The sequence below is a fragment of the Macaca nemestrina genome, chromosome 15 (genome assembly GCF_043159975.1).
Source record: "Macaca nemestrina isolate mMacNem1 chromosome 15, mMacNem.hap1, whole genome shotgun sequence".
NCBI lineage: Eukaryota > Metazoa > Chordata > Mammalia > Primates > Cercopithecidae > Macaca > Macaca nemestrina.
Window position 1 is genome coordinate 20,099,941 of NC_092139.1, and position 25,308 is coordinate 20,125,248.

Consider the following 25,308-nt stretch of genomic DNA (forward strand, 5'->3'; position numbering starts at 1 on the left):
ATGCAAAAATACAGCCAGGCCAGTGGCTCACGTCTGTAATTTGGGAGGCCAAAGTGGGAGAAACACCTGAGGTCAGGAGTTCAAGACCAGCCTGGCCAACATGGTGAAACCCATCCCTACTAAAAAAATACAAAAATTAGTCGGATGTGGTGGGTGCACACCTATAGTCCCAGGTACTCGGGAGGCTGAGGCAGGAGAATTGCTTGAACCCAGGAGGTGGAGGTGGCAGTGAACCGACATCTTGCCACTGCACTCCAGCCTGAGCGACAGAGAAAGACTCTGTCACACACACAAAATAATAATAAAAATAAATGCAGAAATATCAATGCTGGACGGTGGAGACAGGAATGCATTCAAAGCAAGCTTGGAAGATTCTAGAGTTTCGAGGAGCTTACTCTCAACTCATGTGTGTTCCAGAGACCACATGCGCTGGGGGCAACTATATTTCTTAAAGTTCTCCAAGTTGACTTCCATGTAGAATATGTTTATTAAAGGATAAGAATGAAAATGTGCTGATTTGAAGCTTACATATGCATTATTAAACTCTAACAGTTACTGTACCAGTTGTTAGAACTTAGATGAATAAAGGATATTTTCAGGACAAAGCATTTTACCACTGAAATTATTTAGACCTGCCATTGCACAGTGACCATAAAAGCAGACTGACTTCTCATCAGTTTTATTTTATCTTTAAATTCTGTAGGCCCCCCACCCCTTATTGCCTGCAATAAGAGAAGGCAATGACCCAGAGAAGGTCACTCCTACCTTCCTGTCCTCCCTAGGCCACTGATATTAATAACAATAAAAGCAATTGTGCATAGCACCCAGCAAGATCCAGCCCTTGTGCTAAGTACCGTTTATAAAAAGCAGCATTTCTAATCCTCACAATCCACATCTCAATGAAAAAAAGTGAGGTTCAGAGAGGTTAAGTAACTTGCCTAAAGCTACACAGCTAGAAAACAGAGCCAGGTTTTCAGTGCAGGTCCACATGACTCCAATGCCTAAGTTTCGGTTTTTGCTGCTGTTGTTTATTTCTGCTACTGCCCATAGAGCTCTCTGTGATATGTTTTTTAAGTTGAGGGGTAATGTATATACAGAAAAGTGCTTAAACTGCACTAATATTAATTATAGAACTTGACAACTCTTTTTTTTTTTTTTTTTTTTTTTTTTTTTTGAGACAGGGTCTGGCTCTGTCTCCCAGGCTAGAGTGCAATGGCATGAACATAGCGCACTGCAGCCTCAGCCTCCTGGGTTCAAGGGATCCTCCCTCTTCAACCTTCTGAGTAGCTGGTGGCATGAGGCAGCATGTCTGGCTAATTTTGACTCTTGACATATCTATGTACATGACTATGTATATACCCATGTGATCATCACCCAGGTCAAGCTACACTTCCAGAAGGTTCCTTATGCCCCTTCCAAGACTCTACCCTCTGTTCCCCAGGTACCCACTATTCTGACCTCTGTGGCCACAGATTAGTTGTTCCTGAGAGGAACAGTTTTAAGCCACCTCTCTCTCTGAGGCAAGAAGGAAGACGGGAGAAATGAGGAGGTGTGAGGAAGAGAGTTGGAGGGAGACACACTGGTCTGACATGTCCATCGCAGAGGAAGGAGACCCTGATGATGAGGAGGTGAGGCAGGGCATGGGTGTCGTGGATGGTGAAAAAGACAGGGCTCCACGGGGCAGGGAGGTGGCAAGAACGGGGCAGAATGCTATGCCCACCTAGAGCCCTCTGAGTCAGAGCATGGATTTTTCTTGGAATTTTTTCTCTCTGATAACTGAGGATAGGAAAGTGTGGGCAGTAGGGGCCCTGGGCCATGGCCAGATCAGGAAGCAGGCGTCATTGTCAAGGGTGTTTGGTGATGAAGTGTGAGGGATGGAGCTTGCACACACAGTTCAGCATGAGTGGGTACGGCAGGAGCGGTGGGTGTGGCAGGAGCGGCGGGTGTGGCAGGAGCGGTGGGAGCTGCCACTTTGCTGATTGGTTTGCCGCGGTTCAGCCCTCCCTCCAAACTGTCCAGCTTTGGCACCAGAGGGATATGGGCGTCCAGGGAACCCAGGAGTCTTTTGGCTGCAGCCGCAGCCCCCACACAAGGGCCCAGGGTGAGTGTGGCTGCCCTTTGCTTTCCCAGGAGGAAACACAAGCTCAGAAGTCAACAGGTTTGAGCTTCAAATCCCTTCTCCCCACATCGACTTACAGGGCTGGGACCAGGGTGAGGTGACAGAGGCATGTCAGGTGCAACATTTAGGGAGACTCTCATTCTCAGCAGTTGACCTTGCACTTCCACAACCCCAAGAGTGAGCGCCTCGTTCAGAGTGAGGCACCCAGGTCACACAGGAGTTCATAGTAGGAACTCTGTCAATGTTGGTTGATGGCTAAATGGTGACTTCGTAAGACTGTGCTGAGATCACAAACTAATGCCCACATCTCAGTGGCTTAACCCAGTGAAGCTTATTTCTTGCTCGTGAATAGTCCAAAGTGGGCCAGGCACATCCTGTAGCTCCTTCCTACTCAAGCGTGTGGTCCAAGGACCGATGGCATCAGCATCAGCTGGTTGCATGTTGGAAATGCAGACTCCCAGGCCCCACTATCAGAATCTTCATTTTAATAAGACCCCCAGGTGATCTGCATGCACATTACAGTTTGTGAATCCCTGTTCTGGACCAGTGGCCTCCAAGGTCACCTTGGCAGGGAAAAAGAGGGATAGAGAAGCCACATCATCAGTTCTACTCACATCTCATTAGCCAGAGCTAGCCACATGGCCCCAACTGCAAGGGAGGCAGGGAAATACCATCATCCTGTGTGTATCTATGAAGGAGAACCAGAGTGAGGGACAGCTAGGTAATATTCTTTGCTGCAGGTACCTTGGCATCTGGGACACACCCTTTTGCTTCTCTGGGTCTCAGTTTCTCCATCTGTTAAAAAAAATAAAAATAAAAGTGGCCTACATGTTCTTCCAGGCCTGAGCCAGAATGAACATTTTTAGCGGCTAAGAAATGCATCTGGCCGGGCACGGTGGCTCACACCTGTCATCCCAGCCCTTTGGGAGGCCAGGCAGGTGGATCACTTGAGGTCAGGAGTTCATGCCCAGCCTGGCCAACATGGCAAAACCCCATCTCTACTAAAAATACAAAAATTAGCTAGGAGTGGTGGCCTGTGTCTGTAATTTCAGCTACTCAGGAGGCTGAGGCAGGAGAATTGCTTGAAACCCGGTGGCGGAGAATACAGTGAGCCGAGATCGCACCACTGCACTCCAGCCTGGGCCACAGAGCAAGACTCCATCTCAAAAAAATAAGAAAAAATGCACCTGAAAAGTGAAACTTATGAAACATCACCATCAAGGCACAGCATATGGAAGCCACAAGTAAATATCTGCAGTTGAAAGGGTGAAGCCAGTCTCAGCCCTTTGCAGTTTGTCAGCTCCCAAGGTGTGTGCCTGCCTTCCCGCTTACAGCCTCTACCCCATGCCAAGTCCCAAGCTGACGCTGGGGAGGTGGAGCTCACAGGTGTGACATTAGGTAGGGGGGACAGAGAAAGCCAAAACAGATCCTGACCCCAGCAGGGCTGGAAGTGAGGAGGGGCAGTGCTCCAGTGGCTGGATGTACCAGGGTGTGAGCGGACACCTGTACTATGGCAAGGTCAACAGTCAGGTGAAAAAACCCCAACTGTGCTGCTAATTTGCTTCATGGCTGTGTGTGAATTCCCTCACTTCTCTGGACCTCAGTGCCTCAGTTTCCTGTTTTGGAGACTGGGATCTGTGGCAGAGCCTGACCAATGCCCATTCCAATATCCTTCTTCCCTCCTCCCTCAGTCACCGAACGCTGATTTTTTGTTTGGGGTGGCAATGCATTCAGCTTTGCAGGAGGCAGGGCCCCAGGATAGGTTCCAGCACTGAGATACAAGCAGAAATGCTGTGTGCCGATTCTGGAAAGGCTCCTTAAAAAGAAGGGCTTCCCTTTGGTGACTCCAGCACTGCTCATTGCTCCCTCCTGCTTCCAGTCAGTAATAGGGACGTGATGGTGGAGTTCCGCAGCCATCTTTGGACCATGAGGGTACCCTGAGGATGGACTTCGTGTGCAGAAGAGGGTGAAGGAGAAATAAAGGAACTCAGATCCCTGATAACACCCAGAGCTGCCAAACACACCCTGGACTCTACGTGTAGATTTCATTCATGTGATTAGAAACATAATAATTGTGTGTGAGTGTGTGTGTGTGTGTGTGTGTGTGTGTGTGTGTGTGTGGAGAGACATTATGTTATATATATACTATTTTTATACTTATTTATATATACCTTTATTTATTTATTTTTTTTTGAGACAGAATCTCGCTCTGTTGCCTAGGCCCAAGTGCAGCGGCACAATTACAGCTCGCTGCAGCCTCCACCTCCTGGAATCAAGCAATCCTCCCAGCTTAGCCTCCTCAGTAGCTGGGACTACAGGCATGTGCCACCATGCCTGACTAAATGCTTTTAAAAAAAATTTTGGCAATTTGTTGCCCAGGCTGGTCTTGAACTCCTGAGCTCAAGCAATCCTCCTGCCTCAGCCTCCCAAAGTGCTGGAATTACAGGCATGAGCTACCATGCCCAGCTGTGCTTTTTAAATGTGTGTATGTGTGTATATATATATGTGTATACATTTTATATATAACGTATATTTATATGCATATATTATATATTTTTAAAACTTTCTATTTAAGCCAAAATTATGTTGTGTTTTTCTGGTTAGTTATTGCTGATGTAAAAGTGTCATTGATTTTTGTTGCTGACTGTGTATCTGGCAACCTTGCTGAACTCTCTTATTTTTTCTAATATTTTGTAAGTTTATTGGGTTAGTTTTTCAAGGTAGATGATCACACCATGTACACACAATGACAGTTTTATCTCTTCCCTTCCAATAATTACACCTCTTATTTTCTTTCCTTATAGCTCTAGCCCGGCTCTCCAGCTCTGTGTATTGAATAGTAGCAGTAATAACTAGCATTCTTGCCTTGTTCCTCATCTTAAAAGACATGTATTATATAAAAAGTTTCTCCACTAGGAATATTTTCTGTAGGTTTTGGTATTAAAAATCCCTACTAAATTAAGGAACTTCTCTCATGCTCCTAGTTTGCGAAGAATTTTTAAAAATCATAAATACATAACCTTTATGTATTTATAAGTAAAAACTTTTTCTTCATCAGCTGACATCATTGGATTTTTCATTTTGATTGAATGATGTAGTGAGTTACCCTGGTGGATTTTCAGATGTGGATGCTTTTCTGGGATAAACGCTTCCTGATGGTGATGTAGTATCATTATTTTAACTCTGCTGGACTCAGTCAGGAAAGATTTTGTTTAGTGTTTTTCTATCCATGTTCATAAGTGAAATGGACCTACACTTTTCTTTTTGGTATTGTCTTATCTGGCTTTCATAATGAAGACAACACTTCTAAAATAAGCTACATTGGTTTCTTTTTTTCTTGTGTTTTCTTTTTAAGCAACTTGCATACGATAGGAATTAATTGTTTCTAGAAAGTTTCTGCAGACCAGGCGCGGTGGCTCACACCTGTAATCCCAGCACTTTGGGAGGCCGAGATGGGTGGATTGTTTGAGTCCAGGTGTTTAAGACCAGCCTGGGCAACATAGCAAAACCCCATCTCTACTAAAAACACAAAAATTAGCTGGGTGTGGTGGTGCATACCTGTAGTTCCAGCTACCTGAGGGGCTGAGGCAGGAGGATACCTGAGCCTTGGGAAGTGGAGGTTGCAGAGAGCCAGGATTGGGCCACTGCACCCCAGCCTGGGTGACAGAATGAGACCTTGTCTCAAAAAATAAATAAATAAATAAATAAATAAATAAATAAATAAATAAATAAAATACAGGTTCAGCAGTACTTACCCACGAGAACATCTGGGCTGATTTTTGGGGGAGTGGGAGGGCTTTGACACCATTACAATTTCTGTAATATTGATTGACCTATTGAAATTCTCTACTTCTTCTTGGGCCAATCTTTTGACATGTTATATACCTTTCTAGGAATTTCTTCATTTTCCTAGAATTTTCAAATTTATAAGCATCATAAATACAAAAGGACCTTATCAAAAATTTTTTCCACATCAATTGACATCATAGATTTTCCTTTGGATCTAATGATGTAGTGGATTACACTGGTGGATTTTCTGGAATGTTTTTCTGGGATAAACTCTTCCTGATGGTGATGTGGTGTCATTATTTTAACTCTGCTGAATCCAGTCAGCAAATATTTTGTTTAGTGTTTTTCTGTCTAAATATTCATAAGTGAAATGGGCCTATAATTTTCTTTTTTGTATTGTTCATAACAGCTCTTAAATTCCTTCAATTTCCTTGGTCAACGTTGTTCCCCCTTTTCACTCGGCATTTGATTTTACTCCCTTGCCTCATACTTCTTTCATCCTGATCAATGTCATCAGGAGTCTCTACCTCATGTTAATTTCATCCTAGACATGGCTTCTGGTTCTATTTGTCTTCTGCAGTTTTCCTTTGTTCTCGTATTCATTGATTTGTTCCCGTATTCATTGATTTGTTCCCAGAAGCTTTTCTGTTAAACACAGCTGAGCCTTTCTTTGGCTCTTAACGACTCTGAGTAGTTCCATGTCTTCAGTGAGGTTACATACTTCATGGAAGCCTCATACAAGGCCCAGCAAATAGCCCTGGCCTGCCTGGGACCGGGCTTCTGGCCCCAAACATGAGGCTCCATCTCTCCAAAGCTGGCTACCCTACGCTGCCCCTGCCTTGGCCATGGTGGGACGGGTGAAGAGGAAAGTGCTGAGTGCTGCCTGCTCAGCTGGCTTGCAAATGTCCAGCCCCCAGGCACCTCCCTATGACCTCCTCTCACCACATATTCCCCGGTTTGGGCAGGAATTCAGAGGTCTGCTCCTGGCCCTGAGCTCCCAGGTGCCATGCAATGGCTCCCCTGGGGCAGCTGTGGGGCTTGAACAGTTTAATGCTTGGCTCCAGTCTGAGCTGGCAAGAATGAGCGTGCAGGGACTAACCCGGTCCTCACTAAGGCTGGGATGGAATGTGCAGCTCACAGCACACCCATGTGACTGCCTCCTCTGCACACGGCAGCACACACCAGTCCCAGCCAGGCTTCCTGACAATGAAGTCGTCCTCATCTGCTGGGAGAGGGTGTTGTCATAGGGGTCGTGCCAGGCATGCAGCTAGTGAGGCATAGACCAGCCTGCTGGGGAACTGGAGGTCATATGGAGGATGGAAATAGCTTTTAAATTAACATGAAAGTTTATGTACAGGCCTAGCATGCCCGGGAAAAGGCACTGAGCCTGGCACTTTAGGCTCTAGGTACCTACTTGCTATGTATGAATGAATAAATGAATTGAAAGACCCAAGCTCTAATCCCAGCTCTATTGCTGTGCGTCCTTAAGCAAGTTTCTTGGCCTTGCTCGGCCTTAGTTTCCTCATCTGTAAAAAATGGTAGAGGAGTGAATCTCATCTTTTTTACACTTTCCTGGCTTTAGGGGTGTATGTTTCTACGCTTGAAAGCATTTATGGGGCAGCAGCTCTGACCTGAAGAGAGGCAGGGAGGGAGGGCCTCAAGATTGCAGAGTCCCTGAATGTCAGAGGCAGGGTGATTCCTATAGGCTCTGGTGTCAGACAAATTACCAGAGTTCAGGAGACCCCACTGAGTTGGAACCAGTTGGTCAGAAGGGAGCAGGCACCAGGGCAGGGGTGGCTTTGTTCTTGACCAAATATCTCTTGGAGAAGGCAGACAACAGGTTAGTTATTCCCTTCCCATCCAAGAGCCCCTTCATCAGTCAGGATATCCAGGCTCCAGGGACTTACCCCTCACTGTCTGAGTCCCTACAGATGCCATTATCTGCCTGATTTATTCATCCACCTGTCCATCAACCCAAGTGTCCATCAATCCACCTGTCCATCAACCCACCTATCCATCCATCCATCCATCCATCCATCCATCCATCCATCCATCCATCCATCCTTGTTTGTCAGTCTATTTGTCCATTCATCTACCATTTGGTCATCCATCCATCTATCCATCCATCAATCCATTCATCCATGTATCTATTATTCCATCCATCCATCCATCCATCCTTCCATGTTTGTAAGTCCATTTGTCCATTCATCTACCATTTGGTCACTCATTCCATCCATCCATCAATCCATCCATCCATGTATCTATTCTTCCATCCAACCATTCATTCATTCATCCATCCATCCATTTATGCATTCATTCAGCAAACACTGAATGTAATGGGTCATTCCCTACTATTAAGAATAAAAACTAAGGTCTCTGTCCACCATGAGCTCACAGACTAGAGGGCAATATAGAGACAAGCAAAGAGATGATTCCAGCACAGTAAGTGGGAGGTACTAGGTACTGAGGGTGAAGAGATGGAGGACCTAACGCAGCCTGGGAGGTGAAGGAGGTGGTTTTGAAAGGCTTCCTGGAGGAGGTGACATCTGAGCTGAGTCTTGGAGCATGATTAGGAGTTGTCCAGGTGAAGAGGAAAATAAAATAGAGCAGCAGGAAAGTACAAAGGTCTGGAGGTGACCTGAGAGCAGGAGCTGTTTGGGGAGCTGCGAGTAGCTGAGCCTGGATGAAACCATGAGAGCCAGTTGGAGGTGGGGTGAGATGAAGCTGTGAGGCTGTGTGTAGTTGGGGAGGACATTTGCAACTTGAGGTGGGAATGGGGACCGAGGCCTTGGGCACATCTAAGAACTATCTGGAGAGGTAGAAAGGCTCTGGGTCAGGCATGGGAACTCCAGGTTCCTTCCTCCCTTCTACCCCTGAGGGACATTAGGCAGCTCACCTGGCCTCTCTGGGCCTCAGTTTCCCAGCTGTGACGTGACAGGTTGCCCTTTTAGCCTCTTGGAACTCTTCCAGCTCTGAGCGAGCTCCTGAGTCACATGTGGTCAGCAAAACCAATGCCCACGTGAACATCTGGTCTGGCCTTAGGAGGTAGTTAATTGTTCCCAGTCTCTATGTGTGTTAGGGGGAGGGCATGGGGGGCTTTGGTTAGGGGAACCTTGGTTAGGAGTCACCCCCAAGGGGCTCCCAGTCATGGGATGACAGGATGTGCTGAGAAGGGAATGAGTCACTGGTCAGTCATAAGCTTGGGCCCCAGGGTCCCCGGGTGGGGGCAGGGGAGCCCCATTCCCTGCTCATCACAGAGCCCCCTTCTCAAGACGGCTGACCCTTTGCTAGAGCAAATCCCCATGCCACATTCCAATATTTAAAACAGGCCCAAGGACAGTGGTTTGGGTTGAAGCAAATGGTGAGAGCCCTCACCCAGAGCAGTCCCCAAGGCCCCACCGAGGAACCCCTCCAAGTCTAAGAGTCCAAACACCCAAATCCCTCAGAGGAGTGACAGGCCCAGAGTCAGTAGGGACTGACCGGAGCTCACGCAGCACGTTCATTCGCTGCTCACCTCTCCTGGGCTCTGACACTGCCCTTCCCCCTTCCTGGAGAGTGGAAGGTAGAGCCAGGCTCCTCCACCATCCCCTGCTCTCCTCAGAGCCTCCCTTCCCTCCAGGAGGTCGTGTGTCCAGTGGCACCTCCTCTCAGCTCAAGTACATGGTGGCTCCTTGGTGGCACCATAGGAAACATAGCTGAACCATGCTCTGCCCTGGGCATGATCCCTGCAGAATTTGTCTCCATCTCTGGGTCTGTGTCTACACCTTTTCAGTGCGAAGAGTGAGAGGCTGGGATAACTAGCATGGCGCAGGGCTTAATATGTGTCATGTGTATAGGCAATCCTCACAGAAACCCCCTAAAGGAGGCATCATTATTATCCTCATTATACCCATGGGGAAACTGAGGCACCAAGAAGTTGAGTGACTTGCCCAAGGTCACATAGCCAGTAGGAAGCAGAGCTGGGATGTGAATCCAGGGGGCTGGTCCTTGAGTCCCTGCTCTCACTCATTGTGCTATATTGCCTCTTAACAGATGATCCCAAAGCACCTGCTAGTTCCTGCTGCCTGGCATTTGGACAGTAAGATAGAGGTGATTCAAGGGAAAGAGGGAGAAGCTCTGGGCATTTACTCACTGTGTGACCTTGGGCCAGACACTTCCTCTCTCTGAGCCTCAGTTTCCAAGCAGGTTTGTTGTGAGAATGCAGGGGCTGGGGCAGTGGCATTCAGGAGATGGTAGCAGTGATCGTGGTTAGTATTCCTTCAGTGCCCACCCTTGCCCCACGGCCCCCTGCAGACACTGTCTTTGGGTGGGGAAGAGGTGGCAGCTGCAGTGGAGACCTTCTCTTCCGTCTCTGAGCTACCTGGGTGTGTCCCCAGGAGAAGTTTCCCCTCAGATCCCCGGAAAGGACAAGCAGGAGAAAGTCTAGCCACACCCTGTCTCTCGGGCGCAGCCCCTGCTCCATGCTCAGAGCCCAAGATCTGGTCCTCTTAGAGGCCAGTTCACCCTCAGGGATCGGCGTGGGCATATGGGCTGCCCAGGCGGCAGCGAGGGGCATCTAGACCAGCTTCCAGAAGCCCGGGGTTGGGGGCACGTGGGACAGGAAGACCTCAGTGCCCCACCCCACCAGCCCCGTCAGCTCCCCTAGCCCCAGAGAAAACACTTCATTACTGGAAGCCCAGCCAGGCAGAGGGGGTGGAAGTGGCCTTGTTGAAGGAAACCGCACAAGGTCAGCCAAACCTCAGCCCCTCTTGGCCAGCAACCCACAGACCAACCACGTGGGGCTGGCTCTCCGGGTGTTTACGGAAACGCTGGCCCTGAGGTCGGCCCAGCTGCTGGGCTGGGATCCCCTGGGACACCCCCAGGCCTCAAAGTGCCAGCTTGGCAGGAGCCTTCAGAGGCTGCAGCTGGGGCCTTGTTTGCCTCCACGGTCCACCTGGGAAGTGGAACACAGAGAAGCCCGGTGAGCAGTGGAGATTGGCCAGGTCTTCAGGCCTCCCTGGACAGCTGCCTGAGCTGGGACCAGAGGCCAGGCCCTTTCCAGATACCCCTGGGAAAGGGACATCATCTCGGGAGAGGGACATGGAAAGTGGACTGTGGAGGCAGATGGCCTGGGTTTGAATTCTGCCTGTGGCCCTCTCAGGCTCTTAACTCTGAGCAGTTTACTTAGCTTTTCTGTGCCTCAGTTTCCCCATCTGTGAAATGGGAATGGTGATAAGAGTACATACTTCACAGGGGTGTTGACATAATTAAATGATTTTAGTAAGTGATTTTTTATTTTATTTTTATTTTTTAGTAAGTGATTTAAATAAGTGATCATCGGCCAGGCGCAGTGGCTCATGCCTGTAATCCTAGCACTTTGGGAGGCCAAGACAGGCAGATCATTTGAGGTCAGGAGTTCGAGATCAGCCTGGTGAACATGGTGAAACCTCATCTCTTAATACAAAAATTAGCCGGGCATGGTGGTGCATGCCTATAATCCCAGCTACTTGGGAGGCTGAGGCAGGAGAATCGCTTGAACCTGGGAGGAAGAGGCTGCAGTGAACCAAGATTGTGCCTTTGTACTCCAGCCTGGGCGAGAGAGCGAGACTCCATCTCAAAATAAATAAATAAATAAACAAACAAACAAAATTTAAAAATAAATGAATAAACAAGTGATCATTTAATAGATGATCTAAGTGATGTGCTTAGAATAGTCCTTGTCACAAACTAAATGCCACCCTTAGTGCCACCGCATTCTGCCTAGAGTGTCCTCCCTCCTCTGAGATCCTCCTTCTCTGCTTAGGTCAGACGAGTGCTCCTCTGAACTCCCGAGTGATTGTTATGGAAATCTCTTCCACTTAAACGTTTGCTGAGCATTCCGACCGTGAATAATGAGGAACTGAGGTTACAGAGACAAATCCAGTTTAGATCCTGCTCCAGGGAGCTCCAAAGCTAAGGCAAGGATGGGAGGTGAGGCCTGTGCAGTTGGGCAGGGTGACATCCCTAATTATAGTCTCCATGGTAATGAACTGGGGTAACTAATTGGCTGTCCAGTCTTTGTGTTTGTGGGAGCAGGGGCTATATGGTCCCTCCTCTGCTCCGTCCTGGAGACCAGCTCAGAGCCTGGCACCAAGCTGCTAATGACCGCCTGGCACTAGGACTACATGAACACCCGATGCACTTGGAGCCCTGGCCAAGCTGCCCACACTGAGCCCGTGGCTTCCTTCACCCTCAGCACCTTAATGGAATAGGGCGTATCATTCTATGCTCAGAGAAGCAAACTGAGGCTCAGAGACGCCAGCCCAATGTCCCACAGCTGGCAGGAGATATAGCTGAGGCTGAACCCACATCTAAGTTCAAAGCCTGCATTTTTAGCTACTCAGCCATATATGATCTTCCTGCAATGTCAATGTAGTATCAGATTACACAGCAACCCTCAGCCTGGGAGTTTGGAGGAGCACCCAGCCTGAACCAAGAGGATCCGGAGGAGGGGAGGGAGGACTTTCCAGGCAGAGGGATCCACCTGTAGAAAGGTAGGGCTGGGCCCTGCGCTGTTCCCAGAGACCTGTGTGTGGAATAGCAACAACTGTGGTGTGCAGGGCTGGGGTGTGTGAATTTTGGGAGCAACGGGTGGTGGGGTTGAGGAACATCTGCAAACAGCCTTGAATGTCGGGACAGGGTTTTAGATTATCCTGTGGGGTAGGAGTCCTCAGAGAGTTCCAAGCAGGGCCTGCATGTGGCCAGGATGGAAGATGAATTACAAAGAAAGGAGTAGGAGCCTGGGAGAAAACCTATTTGCCCAAATCACAAGCCTCAGCATCATTACCATGAGGAGCTGTCTCCCCTAAATCAAAACTTGCCTGCCGAGAGTTCCGCTTCATTTAAAGCAATGTGTGCATGTATTGGGGGTCCAGAGCCTGGGTACGGAGCAGCCAGGCTTCAAGTCCTTGGAGTCCCAAAATGTGCCTTCCTCCCCACCCCAACCCCAGGGCCTTCAATGCCTTCCTCTGGGGTTAATCCCATTGTGGCCACAGTGGCTGCCAGCAGGGAGGAGGCACAGAGGTGGTGGGAACAGGACTGAGGGGCACACAGGGCCCTCAGCAGCCAGCCTTACCCCCCAGCTCATCCAGGATTCAGACAAGTCCAAGTTCAGATCTTGGATCTGCCATAGGCGTGAGCTGCGACCCTGGCCAGGTGCCTTCAGGTCTTGACACCTGAGCTACCACACTAGTCACATAAAGACAATAGTAAATGCGAGGGCAGCATGAGGACTGTGGAGACCCTGGGTGGCAGGCGTGCAGTGCGGCACCACCCCTGCTCTGGTACAGTGTGAGCGCTCGATGCTGTTATTACCATAGCCTACAGCAGAAGCCACCGTTATTACCATAACCTACAGCAGAAGCCACCGTTATTACCATAGCCTACAGCAGAAGCCACCGTTATTACCATAGCCTACAGCAGAAGCCACCGTTATTACCATAGCCTACAGCAGAAGCCACCGTCTGGTCTGGGAAGGACTTGGAAACACCCTGCTGTGGCCTAGAGATGCACAGAGAGCATCTGGTCCCTCTGCCTGCTCTCAGGAGCCCAGGGCCTGACTTAGCTCAGGGAGGCCAGTTTCCCACAGTGAGCACTGAGGCCGCTGCTTGGAGCCATCTGTGTGTACCCTGCAGGGCAGAAGCTGGCAAAGAGTGGAAGAGGCAGTGTTCTGGGTTCCATCTCGTGGGTTTTGGGGATTAAGCCGTCTTGATTCTGCCCTCAGTTCCATCCTTTTCTAACAGTGGACAAGTTACTCAATTTTTAAGTGCCTCCATTTGCTCATTTGAAAAATAGGTATAATCATAGTCCCTACCTCATAGGATCATTGTAAAGATTAGATGAGATCCGACATGTAAATGCTTAGCCCAGGGCCTGGCACATGGTGAGCACTTGGTAAATATTAGCAATCACTGTTTCCAGGCCATCCACACAGAGCAGGAGATACGGGACAAGGAAACAGTAAATACTGGGAATTAAACCATGCTACCAGGGAATAAATTATAAAAAGGGTGTAATATATACAAGTGGAGGCCACGGTGAGAGGTCCAAGGCAGGGCCATTGCTGGGAAACAGGCCCAGTCAACCTCAGAAAGGCAATCAATAAAAATAATAGGAACAGGCCAGGTGCAGTGGCTCATGCCTGTAATCCCAGCCCAGCACTTTGGGAGGCCGAGGCGGGTGGATTACTTGAAATCAGGAGCTTTAGACCAGCCTGGCCAACAGGTGAAACCCCATCTCTACCAAAAATACAAAAATTGGCTAGGCACGGTGGGTCATGCCTGTAATCCCAGCACTTTGGGAGGCCGAGGCAGGCGGATCACAAGGTCAGGAGATCGAGACCATCCTGGCTAACACGGTGAAACCCCATCTCTACTAAAAATACAAAAAAATTAGCCGGGTGAGGTGGCGGACGCCTGTAGTCTCAGCTACTCAGGAGACTGAGGCAGGAGAATGGCGTAAACCCGGGAGGAGGAGCTTGCAGTGAGCTGAGATCGCACCACTGCACTCTAGCCTGGGGGACAGAGAAAGACTCCGTCTCAAAATAAATAAATAAATAAAATAATACAAAAATTAGCCAGGCATGGTGGTGCACACCTGCAATCCAGCTACTCGGGAGGCTGAGGCAGGGGAATCACTTGAACCCGGAAGGCAGAAGTTGCCATGAGCCAAGATCGTGCGCTCCAGCCTGGGCAACAGAGCGAGACTCCGTCTCAAAAAAAAAAAAAAAAGAACGATAAAGCATTTTACCCATGAGTGAGCACTAAGGGCATGCTAGGTGCTGTGCTAACATGCTTTGTATAAAATATCTCATTTCCTTCCCGTGACAACCCTGGGAGTCAGGGCTGGGGCCAGGATGAGGCAGCAAGGTGACCAGGGTGCAAATCTACTGAGGCGCTCACCCTGGGGCCTGCGCAAGTGCAGCGTTGGCGCCTCAGAACAAGCACCTTCTTAAATGTTATGCCTTGAGCACCTGGCTGGCTTCACCCTAGTCCCACCCCTGCTGAGAGGTTGATATAATAATTAGTCCCATTTGATAGATGTGAAAACCAAAGTTTCCCCACATGAGGCGCCTGTCCAATGTCACATAGCTGGGGAGGAAGAGGCAGACCCCAGGATTTCAAAGCCTAGAGTTATTTTTACTCTGAGGAGCTGCCTCCCAGCCTGGGGATGGAAGGTTCCAGTCCACCTCCCAGTGGTCCAATAACTGGAAGAGCTGCCTAGAACCACCCTCCTCTGGCTGGTCTGGGTGGCTGGGAGAGCTGGCCTCCCGGGTGGAGGTCTGGAGATTCCTCTCCACATTCCTGGGGGTTAAATCTGTGGACCCGGGTTCCCAGCATCAGCCACCACGTTCCCCAGAAGGAATCTCTATTCATAACAAACCCTAAAGGTCACTCGTCTGGGAAAGAGCGTTCTGTCTCCACTCCAGGGCAGGACAGAAGGCCCCAGTCTTTGTGAGAGCACAGGGTCCCCAGAGGCAGATCACCTGCTTTTGGCCAGCCTGTGAGCCCCTCTTCCTCCTCTGCATCTCCTCTATAGATGATACCTAGAGAGGATGAATACGCATCCCAGTTGGAGATGAATGAATATTCCCCACAGAGAGCAGTCGCGCGCTAAATGCATGGGCTCTGGACTCAGCCTACCTGAGCTCAAATCCCCCTTTCATCACCTCCTATCCATGTGGCCTTGGGGAAGTTACTTTTCCTCCCTGTGCCTTAGTTTCCTCTTCTGTAAAATGGGGGATAATAATAACATCTACTGCACAGGGTTGTCATGAGGATTTAATGCCATCTATTCACTCAACAACTATTTACTGAAGGCCTACCAACTTCCAGGCAGTGAGTAATATGGCAGTGAATACAATAGACGCAACTCCTTACCTTCAACTTTTTAAAAGAAAATATCCTGATGAATATTATTTACTTCAGAAAATGCCAGCACCAAAACACATGGCACAAGTATAGTGAAATGTTGACAGTTGGAAATCTAGATGATGGGTAAGCAGTAAATGGGTCTTCATGATAGGTTTCTGTATGTTTGAAGTTTTTTATACATAAAAGAGAAAAGAAAACAGAGGGGGAGAGAGAGAGAGGAATATCTGCCATTTTGAAACTTACAATCAAGTGGGGGGAAACAAACAATAAAAACATAAGTATAACTGGGCGTGGTGGCACGCGCCTGTAGTCCCAGCTATTTGGGAGGCTGAGGCAGGGGAATCGCTTGAACATGGCGGAGGTTGCAGTGAGCTGAGATCATGCCACTGCACTCCAGGCTGGGCAACAGAGCGAGACTCTGTCTCAAGAAAAAAAAAAAAAAAAAAAAGAAACCATGTGGTGTGTCAGTTGATGTTAAGAAGAGGAATAGAGAATGGCCAGGGTGGTGGAGGAAGTTCCTTTTAAATCAGGCAGTCAGGGAAGGCCTCCCTGGGAAAGTGACATCAGACAGGAGAGCCTAGTTCTCCCAGCTTCCAGGCCTAGGTGCTCCCAGTGTCCATGTACAACCTTCTGCCCAGGGAAAGGGTCGTTGTCAAAGCCAAGGAGCCAAGCCTTTTGAGATTGTGGAATCCTGAATTATGTGCAGCAGATAGTCTCAGTCTGAAATTCAGATGGGCTGGAAATGTATTCTATTTTAAATTCATTCTCATTTCAATGCTCCATTCCATATGTGGGCAGAAAATTCATCTTATTCTATTGGGATTTTTTTTCCCCAACCCCTTCACTTTCCCAGCTCCATTCATTTTTCCCCCGATTGTGTCTAGATGTGAGGTTGTCTCAGGCCCTCTTGGCCATTTTATCTCTTGAGATCCTCCCTGCTCTCTGCTTCTGAATTCTTCAAAGTTCTCTGGGGCCCACTGACCAACAAAATCCAAAATACGCTCACTCATAGCTTTTTCTCTGACCTCCTTCCCTGCCTTCTTAGATGGGAGGAAAGAGGGAGGTGGGGAGAGGTGTGGGTCAGTCAGAGTAGGGTGGGTTCTGCTACAGTAACAGCAATGCTCACATCCTGCTTCTCAGTGGCTCCTGATGCACATCCCCTGCTGGGCAGCTGTTGCCCTGCTCTGTGTCTCCTTGCTCCTGGATCCCAGCTGATGGAACAACCACCATTTCAACTGTTGCATAGCAGAGGCAAGAGAAAGCATCGAGCCACAGACTGGCTCCTAAAGTCTCCCCCAGGAAGTGGCACTCTTCGCTTCTGTGCACATTTCATTGGCCAAAGCTTGTTACTTGGCTCTACCTAACTTCAAGCAGAGGAGGGAGTTCAAGTGGAAATCCTACTAGGGGCCTGTGCTGTGGTCTGAATGTGTCCCCCAAAGTTCAAATGTTGAGACCTAATCCCCACAGTGATGGTCTTAAGAGGTGGGGCCTTTGGAAGTTGATTAGGTCAGGAGGGCTCCACCCATGAATGAAATTAGTGTTCTTGTAAAAGAGGCTTGAGGGAGCCCATCTGTCCCTTCTGCCATGTGAGGACACACAGAAGTCACCATCTATGAGAAACAGGCTCCCACCAGACACTGAATCTGCTGGAGCCTTGATCTTGAATTTCCCAACTTCCAGAACTGTGAGCAATGAATTTCTATTGTTTATAAATTACCCAGTCTAAGGTGTTTTGTTATAGCAGCCTGAACAGACTAAGACACCCTCAAAGGAAAAGAAACAGAGTATTTGTGGACAGTCCCTAAAGACAGTCACAGGAAGTGAGAGCCTCTTTCAGATTCATTAGGTGTTCAAGATGCCCAAGTCCCTTAGGAATGTTCTTTCCTGGGAGGAAGGGGTGTTTTTGAAACCCAGAAATGTATTCTCTGCTTTTACTAAAACATCTGTTTCCTGAGTCAGTAGATGTTCTGCAGTCTAACTGCCTAAATAGGGAACAAAAAATCCAAGGAGAAAACTCATGCAGCCTTAGAGTCCTAGATTTTGAGTATCATGTAATCTTAGACTGGAATCTGAGAAAATGGGATCTGAGAATCTTGCAACCACAGATTTCAAACCTGAAAGGTCTTTGAATCTAATATCACTTTCTATGCAGTAACTGCCTTAACAATCTTTCTTTGCAGGTGACCACGAGACTTTCTCTGCTTGTCTCCTCCCAGGACCACGGAGTTCATCACATCCCAAGGCAGCCTATTCCATCATGGATGAGCTCAAAGTGTTTGAAAGTTCTGCTTTATCAAGTGAGCCAAACTTCCTCCCTCAGGACCGTCCACTCCAGGGCCCAGTTATTGTACTGGAGGAGCGAGGGTAAAGCCATCACCAGGACAACCCTGACGACAGGCTGGACTGGCAGCCAGCTTTTGGGGATGACTTCAGGGAACCCTGAATAGCCATGGGAGACAAACGTATTACTCCTCTGATGCCTAAAATTCCACTATAATAGTCTGGTGGGTTTCTGTTAGGGAGGCTTATACATGATGGAAAGAGTAAAGGCTTGAAATCAGCCTAGGTTCAAATCCTGCATCTTGACTTGGCCCGTAGGCAAGTCTCATCACTTCTCTGAGCTTTGGCTTTCTCAGTTGCCCGATAGGAATAACAATAATGGTAGTAATGGCCGGGCGCGGTGGCTCAAGCCTGTAATCCCAGCACTTTGGGAGGCCGAGACGGGTGGATCACAAGGTCAGGAGATCGAGACCATCCTGGCTAACACAGTGAAACCCCGTCTCTACTAAAAAATACAAAAAACTAGCCGGGCGAGCTGGCGGGCGCCTGTGGTCCCAGCTACTCGGGAGGCTGAGGCAGGAGAATGGCGTGAACCCGGGAGGCGGAGCTTGCAGTGAGCTGAGATCCGGCCACTGCACTCCAGCCTGGGCGACAGAGCGAGACTCCATCTCAAAAAAAAAAAAAAAAAAAAAAAAAACAATAATGGTAGTAATAATACTTCCCATGCCGGATTGCTGGTATGTTCAATGGGATAATATATCTAAACACCTCACACAATGCCTGGCACATAACAGGTGCTCAATTAGGTCTGTATTAAAATCCAGGCTCTGTCTCTTATTATTTATACGTCCTTGGACTTCATTTCCTTGAACTCTAGACTCCCTATCTCTAAGGTGGGGTTGATATTACTCACATCCCACCAGGTTCTGGTCAGAATTTTTTAAGTGCTTATTTACAGATAATGTGCCAAGTTCTTTATCTGAATTGGACATTTAATCCTTTACTCTGTGAGTAGAACATTTATAATCACCCCAACGTTTTCAATGGGGAAACTAGGGCTCAGTGAGGTTGATTGACTTTGCCCACAGTCACATGGCTGGTGAGGGGGCAGACTCAAGATTTGAGTCCAGGCATTTTGCTCCCATGTATACACTATGTATATAAAGGACCTGGCACAAAGCAGCTGCTCATTTTGTGCTTGAACTGCTGCTCTGTCCCCCACTCCCCCCAAAAAGCACAACATCCAGGGTAGGCCAAAGCTATGTTACTTGGCTCTACCTAACTTCAAGCAGAGGAGGGGTTTCAAGGGAACCAAGCACTTGTAGTGCAAAGTCACCAAGGTTTTGGAGTTATTCATTGTAGCAGCTGGCATGACTTAACCTTTCAATCTTAGCTGTTTTCAGCATTTACACCTGAGTGTCAATCAGTTAGGAAGTTTTAGGCTGCAAGTAATAGAATACCCTATTACTCCTGAATTCAACAATAGGTGCCTTCGCAGTCAAGAAATCTGGAGGTTAGGTGGCTCCAGGTTTGATTCATTCAGAGGTTCAATGACGTCATGTAGGACCCGCATTTTGGCTTCCGCACCCTCAGTATATTGGCTGCAGCCCTCAGGCTTTGCCTGTCATGCTCTCAACATGGCTGCCAAAGTTTCAGACATCACATCCTCATGCAATCACTTAAAGGGAAAGAATAGGGGACCTTCCCCATACCCCCTTTTATATATAATAATTGAGGCCAGCCCTTCTCAAACCTCCTGCCCCAGCAGACTTTCTTTATGTTTTATTGGGCAGAACTGGGTCATATTCTTGTGGAAGACTACCAGGGCTCACCAATAGCCATCTTCTTCCTGGGCACACATGTGGGATACATTTCCCAGCCTTCTTTGCAGTTAGATGTGGTTATGTGACTGAGGTCTGGCCAATGGGATGTGAGCAAAAATAACTGTACTGATTTCAAGTCTGGCTTATAAAAATCTCCTACCCACAATCCTTGCTCTTTCTACCATCTGCCTGCTGAATGGAGAGGACTCTGAGAATGAGGAAAGCCACAAAATAGGAAAAGTCTCAATCCCTACATGACCTGCAGAAAACAGAGCCCTCTTGTCAAGACTTATTGCAGTTTGATGTGAGAAAGAACCAAGCATTTATGATGCAAAGCCGCTGAGGTTTTGGAGTTATTTGTTACAGTAGTCAACATGGTTTGACCTTGCCCATACATACTAGCCAGGGCACCAGAGAGCTTTGAATGGTTTAGCCCCTGAGTATGGGAAATGATTTCTTCCTTGAGTACATTGCCCACTCCCTGTAGAGAAGGATGAAGGCAAGAAGGGGAGGGACGTTGGAGTTTAGACTTTAGCTAAACCCAAGGCATAGAAGGATGGAGCTTAGGGAGACAGCTGCCTTCCTCACATGCTGGGGCTAAGAGGGGTGCGAGCAGGGAGGAGAAGGGCTTCTGTAGATCTCCAAATCTGACCCAGGCCAGCTTCCACCACTCTCTAGCTATGTGACTCTGGGCAAGTGCATGACCCTTTCTGAGCCTCCTTAAACAGTTACATGAGGCAGTCGGACTGGAGGCTCTCACCCTAAGCGCCCATATGATTATGACATTCACTGACTCCTTCCTCACAGCAGCCAGTGGCCAAAGAGAAAGGGTGTGGCTCCCCTAGGGGCTCAGGGTCAGGGTCACTTCTCTGTGTGGAATCTGGGCTCTGCTGCCCAGAACGGCCCTCCTGATGTCTGGAATTCCACCATGAGTGACTCATGCCTTTGGGAAGCCACTGCCCTGACCCCACTGAGTAATAACAATAACAGCCCCTCGTGGCTTTTTCTTTGCTGAGAGTTTCATAGTCCACGGTCTCATCTGGTCCCCAGCACACGGCTGTGAGTAGGCAGTGAAGGTGGAGAGAGTTAGAATCACCATACACGATGCAGGAAGCAATGTGCCCACAGCTACACAGCAAGTTAGTGGCCAAGCCTAGAGTCCTGCCTGGACTGTGGCTTTTTCCCCAAAAACACTTTGCTTGAAAAGGCTACCTCTGATATTTGTGTGTCCATGTTCACAGCAGATTATTCACAATAGCCAAAAGGTGAAAGCCACTCAAGAGTCCATTGATAGATTAGTGGATAAGCAAAATATAGTATAGCCACACAATGGAAGATTTTCAGCCTTAAAAAAGGAGGGCAATTCTGATACATGCTACAACAGGGATGAAGCTCGAGGACATTATGCTAAGTGAAATAAATCAGTCACAGAAAGATGAATACTGTGTGATTCCAATTATAGGAGGTATCTGTCAAAAGTAGTCCAATTCGTAGAGACAGAAAGTGGAATTGCCAGGGGCTGGGGAGGGGAAAATGAGAAGTTTGCTTAATGGGTTTAGAATTTCAGTTTTGCAAGATGAAGAGTTCTGTGGAAGGATGGTGATAGAAACACAATAATGTGAATGTACTTAAAGCCATGCATTGTACATTTAAAATTGCTTAGATGGTAAATTTTATATTCCATGTGTTTTGCCAAAATGTAAACGTTTTAAAAAAACAAAAAAAACAACAACAAAAAAACCTCTCCTAAGAGGTAGATGCTAAGTTCTAATATTTTTCAGGACATACAAATTAGTTTATCATTATTTGTATCAGTCAGGATAGGCTAGGTCAGCTGTTGTAACAAACAGCTCCAAATTCTGACTTTAGGTTAGACTGCCCTTAAACTAACTCTGTTCCTCCTGGAACATTCTTCTTTGCCATTCTAAACCTCTCCCTACTCTGCCTGTACCCCAAACCCAGAATAAGGCAATAGAATCAGACATACTCAACCTTATCTGGCTGTGTGGCTGTGGGCAAACCAGTTAACCTCTCTGGGCCTCAGCTTACTCATCTGAAAAATGGGGACAATAAATGAACCTTGAGAAGAGAATTCAAGGAGTATGGAAACATTTAACTTGGTCTAGGGCATAGTGTCAGGCTGTGGGTATATTTAAACCTCATGCAGAGCTTGGCACCCAGGCGGGAATGGGGTAGGCTTCAGTTTCCTGCCAGTCAGGCCCTCAGCCTGAACAATCTCGAGAACACCTTCTTCCAGCCAGCCTTGCGTCAGGGCTGGGGAATGGGTGGGACAGGAGCCAGAGGCTGCAGAGACAGCCGTCTAGTGCCTGAGATACTTTTCTCCCCAATAATCTGTTTTCAATCTTTCATTATTATATTTTTTTCTGTTTTGAAATCCATCCTGCCAAGCATCAGGCATGCAAGTGTGGTCAGCTCCCAGCCTAGCCTACATCAAAGTCTTTGAGAATTTCTGCTTTGAATCATGGAGTAGGGGACCCTGCCTTATATCATGTGTGTCCAGCCTCCACACCTTTGCGTGTGCTGCCATGCCCCATCCCCTCTGTCTTTCCAGATTCTGTTCACCATCTGTTAAGGCTTGGCCACAGGGCTCTCCGCTGCCAACAGCTCTCTGATCTCTCTTCCCTCCCTTGTTAACACAACCCCTACAGTCTCACCAGATCTGGGGACATGTCTTCATTCTCATCTTCTTTATTTAACACCTTTGAGGGCAGGCACAGCATCATCCACTTTGCCTGATGACTTTCATGAATTGGTCAAGTGTTTTTATCACCACCATACCAATGGCAGGAGAGATGATGAAGATGTTTACCCCCATTTTACACATGAGAACTTGGAGGTCATGAGACTGCAAGTGGTAGTTACCCAGTTGGGGAATCAGGCCCTCTATCCCGATGCCCTCTCTCTTTCTAATCTACCCTGCTGGGCTAAGCACACAGTAGGTGTGTGCCTAAATGTGCATGAGTAGGGGGCTGGGCAAAGACTGGGGACTGGCAAGCTCTTCCCTGAACTCATTTTCTCTTCTGCCTGGACAAGCAGTGAGTCTACATCTCCAGCCTTCCTTGCGAGGAAAACAAAGTCTTCCAGTGGACTGATTATGAAAGTGGGCCAGATTCTGCACCACTATCTGTTTCCACACCCCTTTGCAATGTGACTTTGCCTTCATTCTCGCCAGTGTGGGTTGGCCTTGGAACTCTCTTTGGTCCATTGAACGTCGTGGAAGTGACCTTGTGCTAGCTCTGAGCCTGAGCCTCAAGAAGAATGCAGTCCTTGCAGTCTCTCTCTCTCTTTCCCACCCTCTGCTCCCCACCTTCCCCCACCCCCCTGAACCTGACCCACCGCCTGCCAGCCTCCTCCACCATGAGACAAGCCCAGCCCAGCCCACTGGAGAATGGGAGAGCACATGGAGTGGGATCAACTCTTTTTTTTGAAACGAAGTCTCACTCACTTTGTCATCCAGGCTGGAGTACAGTGGGGCAATCTCTGCTCGTTGCAACCTCTTCCTCCTGGGTTCAAGTGATTCTCCCGCCCCAGCCTCCCGAGTAGCTGGGACTACAGGCGCACGCCACCATGCCTGGATAATTTTTGTATTTTCAGTAGAGGCGGGTTTTGCCATGTTGGCCAGGCTGGTCTCAAACTCCTGACCTCAAGTGATCCACCTGCCTCGGCCTCCCAAAATGTGCCTGACCCCAATTCTTACAGAAGACAGTTCTACCATCACTTTAAGTCACAAACATGGTCTCAACTCAAATTTAAAATGTTCAGTCAAGCTATTAATCCAAACTGCCAATTGGATCTGGGTTTAAGCCTTCTCCCCTTACCCAGCTCGTGCTGTTCTGGGGAGGCAGTCTGGGGGGCTCCTTCTCTAGACCTCCTCCCCCCACAGGTGGGGGCTGTGGAGATAGTAAGGGGAGGGGAAGGGTCTCACCTGAGCTGCCACCATCCTGCTGGCTTCCAGCTGACCGTGTCACAGATGTACCACAGATGGCCATGGCTGCAGAGCTCCCTCACTCTTGACCCTGTGGGGGATGCACCTCTCCTTCTAGAGGTCCCTTTTAAGTCCTTCCTTGGCCGTCAGGAATCCAACATCTAACTCCAGCTTCTTGCTGCTAAGATCACTTCACCCTCCAGGAGGCCCTAGGGGACAAGACCCAAACTGACCACTGCAAGCTACCCCCACCCCAGCCCACATCTGATTTCCAGACCCTTCCAGGTCCCCTGCCTGGTATGTGGAGGTGCAGGAGTGGCCCCCTCTGGGTAAGGTCTCATAGCTGGAGCTGCCGCTCCTCCTACAACAGCTCCTTCCCAAGCCTCAAGCCCTTTATTTTCCCACAGTCAGTGAGGGGTGAAGGCTGGGGAGACAGATCCTCGGCCGCCTTCTGTGTAAATCCGTCGGACCTGATGATCCAGTCTAGGATTTCACATCATTCCTATCCTGGGATCTTCTGTTGAACATTTTGATATATTTCAACAGAAGGAAACAGGCCTTATATACTTGCTCTGGATTTTGTTGTCTTTATATCTTGAATATTTTCTCACCTTTCTTTATAGATACCTCACTTAAAAAAATTTTAATTGCAGCAAAATATACATAACATAAAATTTAGCTAATTAATCGTTTGAAGTGTACAGTTTTGTGGCATTAAATATAGTTACATTGTTGTGCAACCATCACCACCAAACCTCTCCAAAATGTGATCTTGCAAAACTGAAACTCTGTACTCATAAAATACTAATATCCTATTCCCCCTCCTCCCAGCTCCTGGAACTGCCATTCTACTTTCTGTCCCTATGAATTGGGCTATTTTTCTTTCTCTTACTCTGTCGCCCAGGCTGGAGTGCAGTAGCGCAAACTTGGCTCACTGCAACCTCCACCTCCCGGGTTCAAGCAATTCTCCTGCCTCACCCTCCCAAGTAGCTGGGATTATAGGCACGCACCAGCATGCCTGGCTGACTTTTGTATTTTTAGTTGAGATGGGGTTTCACCATGTTGGCCAGGCTGGTCTGCAACTCCTGACCTCAGGTGGTCTGCCCACCTTGGCCTCTCAAAGTGCTGGGATTACAGGCATGAGCCACCGCACCTGGCCTACTTTAGACAGATATTTCATCTAAGTGAAATAATACAGTATTTGAGCCTTCGCGTCTGGCTCATCTCATTTAGCATAGTGTCCTCAAGGGTCATCCACGCTGTAGCATCTGTCAGAATTTCCTTCCTCCTTAAGGCTGAATAATATTCCATTTACATACAGACCACACTGTGTTCATTCATTTGTCCATTGATGGACACTTGGATTGTTTCCACACTTGACTATTGCGAGTAGTGCTGCTACAATCATAGGTGCACACATATCTGTTCAAGACCCTGCTTTTCAGTTCTTTTGGGCACATA

At 48.2% G+C, this 25,308-nt stretch overlaps 1 long non-coding RNA gene across 2 annotated transcripts in view; it reads left to right on the forward strand.

Annotated features, from left to right (window-relative positions):
• LOC105496412 (uncharacterized) overlaps positions 1-25,308 on the forward strand; it is an 87,644-nt gene that overhangs the window by 32,630 nt on the left and 29,706 nt on the right. For both annotated transcript variants that reach the window (XR_011613318.1, XR_011613319.1), the window contains one exon: positions 17,979-18,095. This is a non-coding gene — a long non-coding RNA (uncharacterized lncRNA). The remainder of the gene's footprint in view (positions 1-17,978; positions 18,096-25,308) is intronic.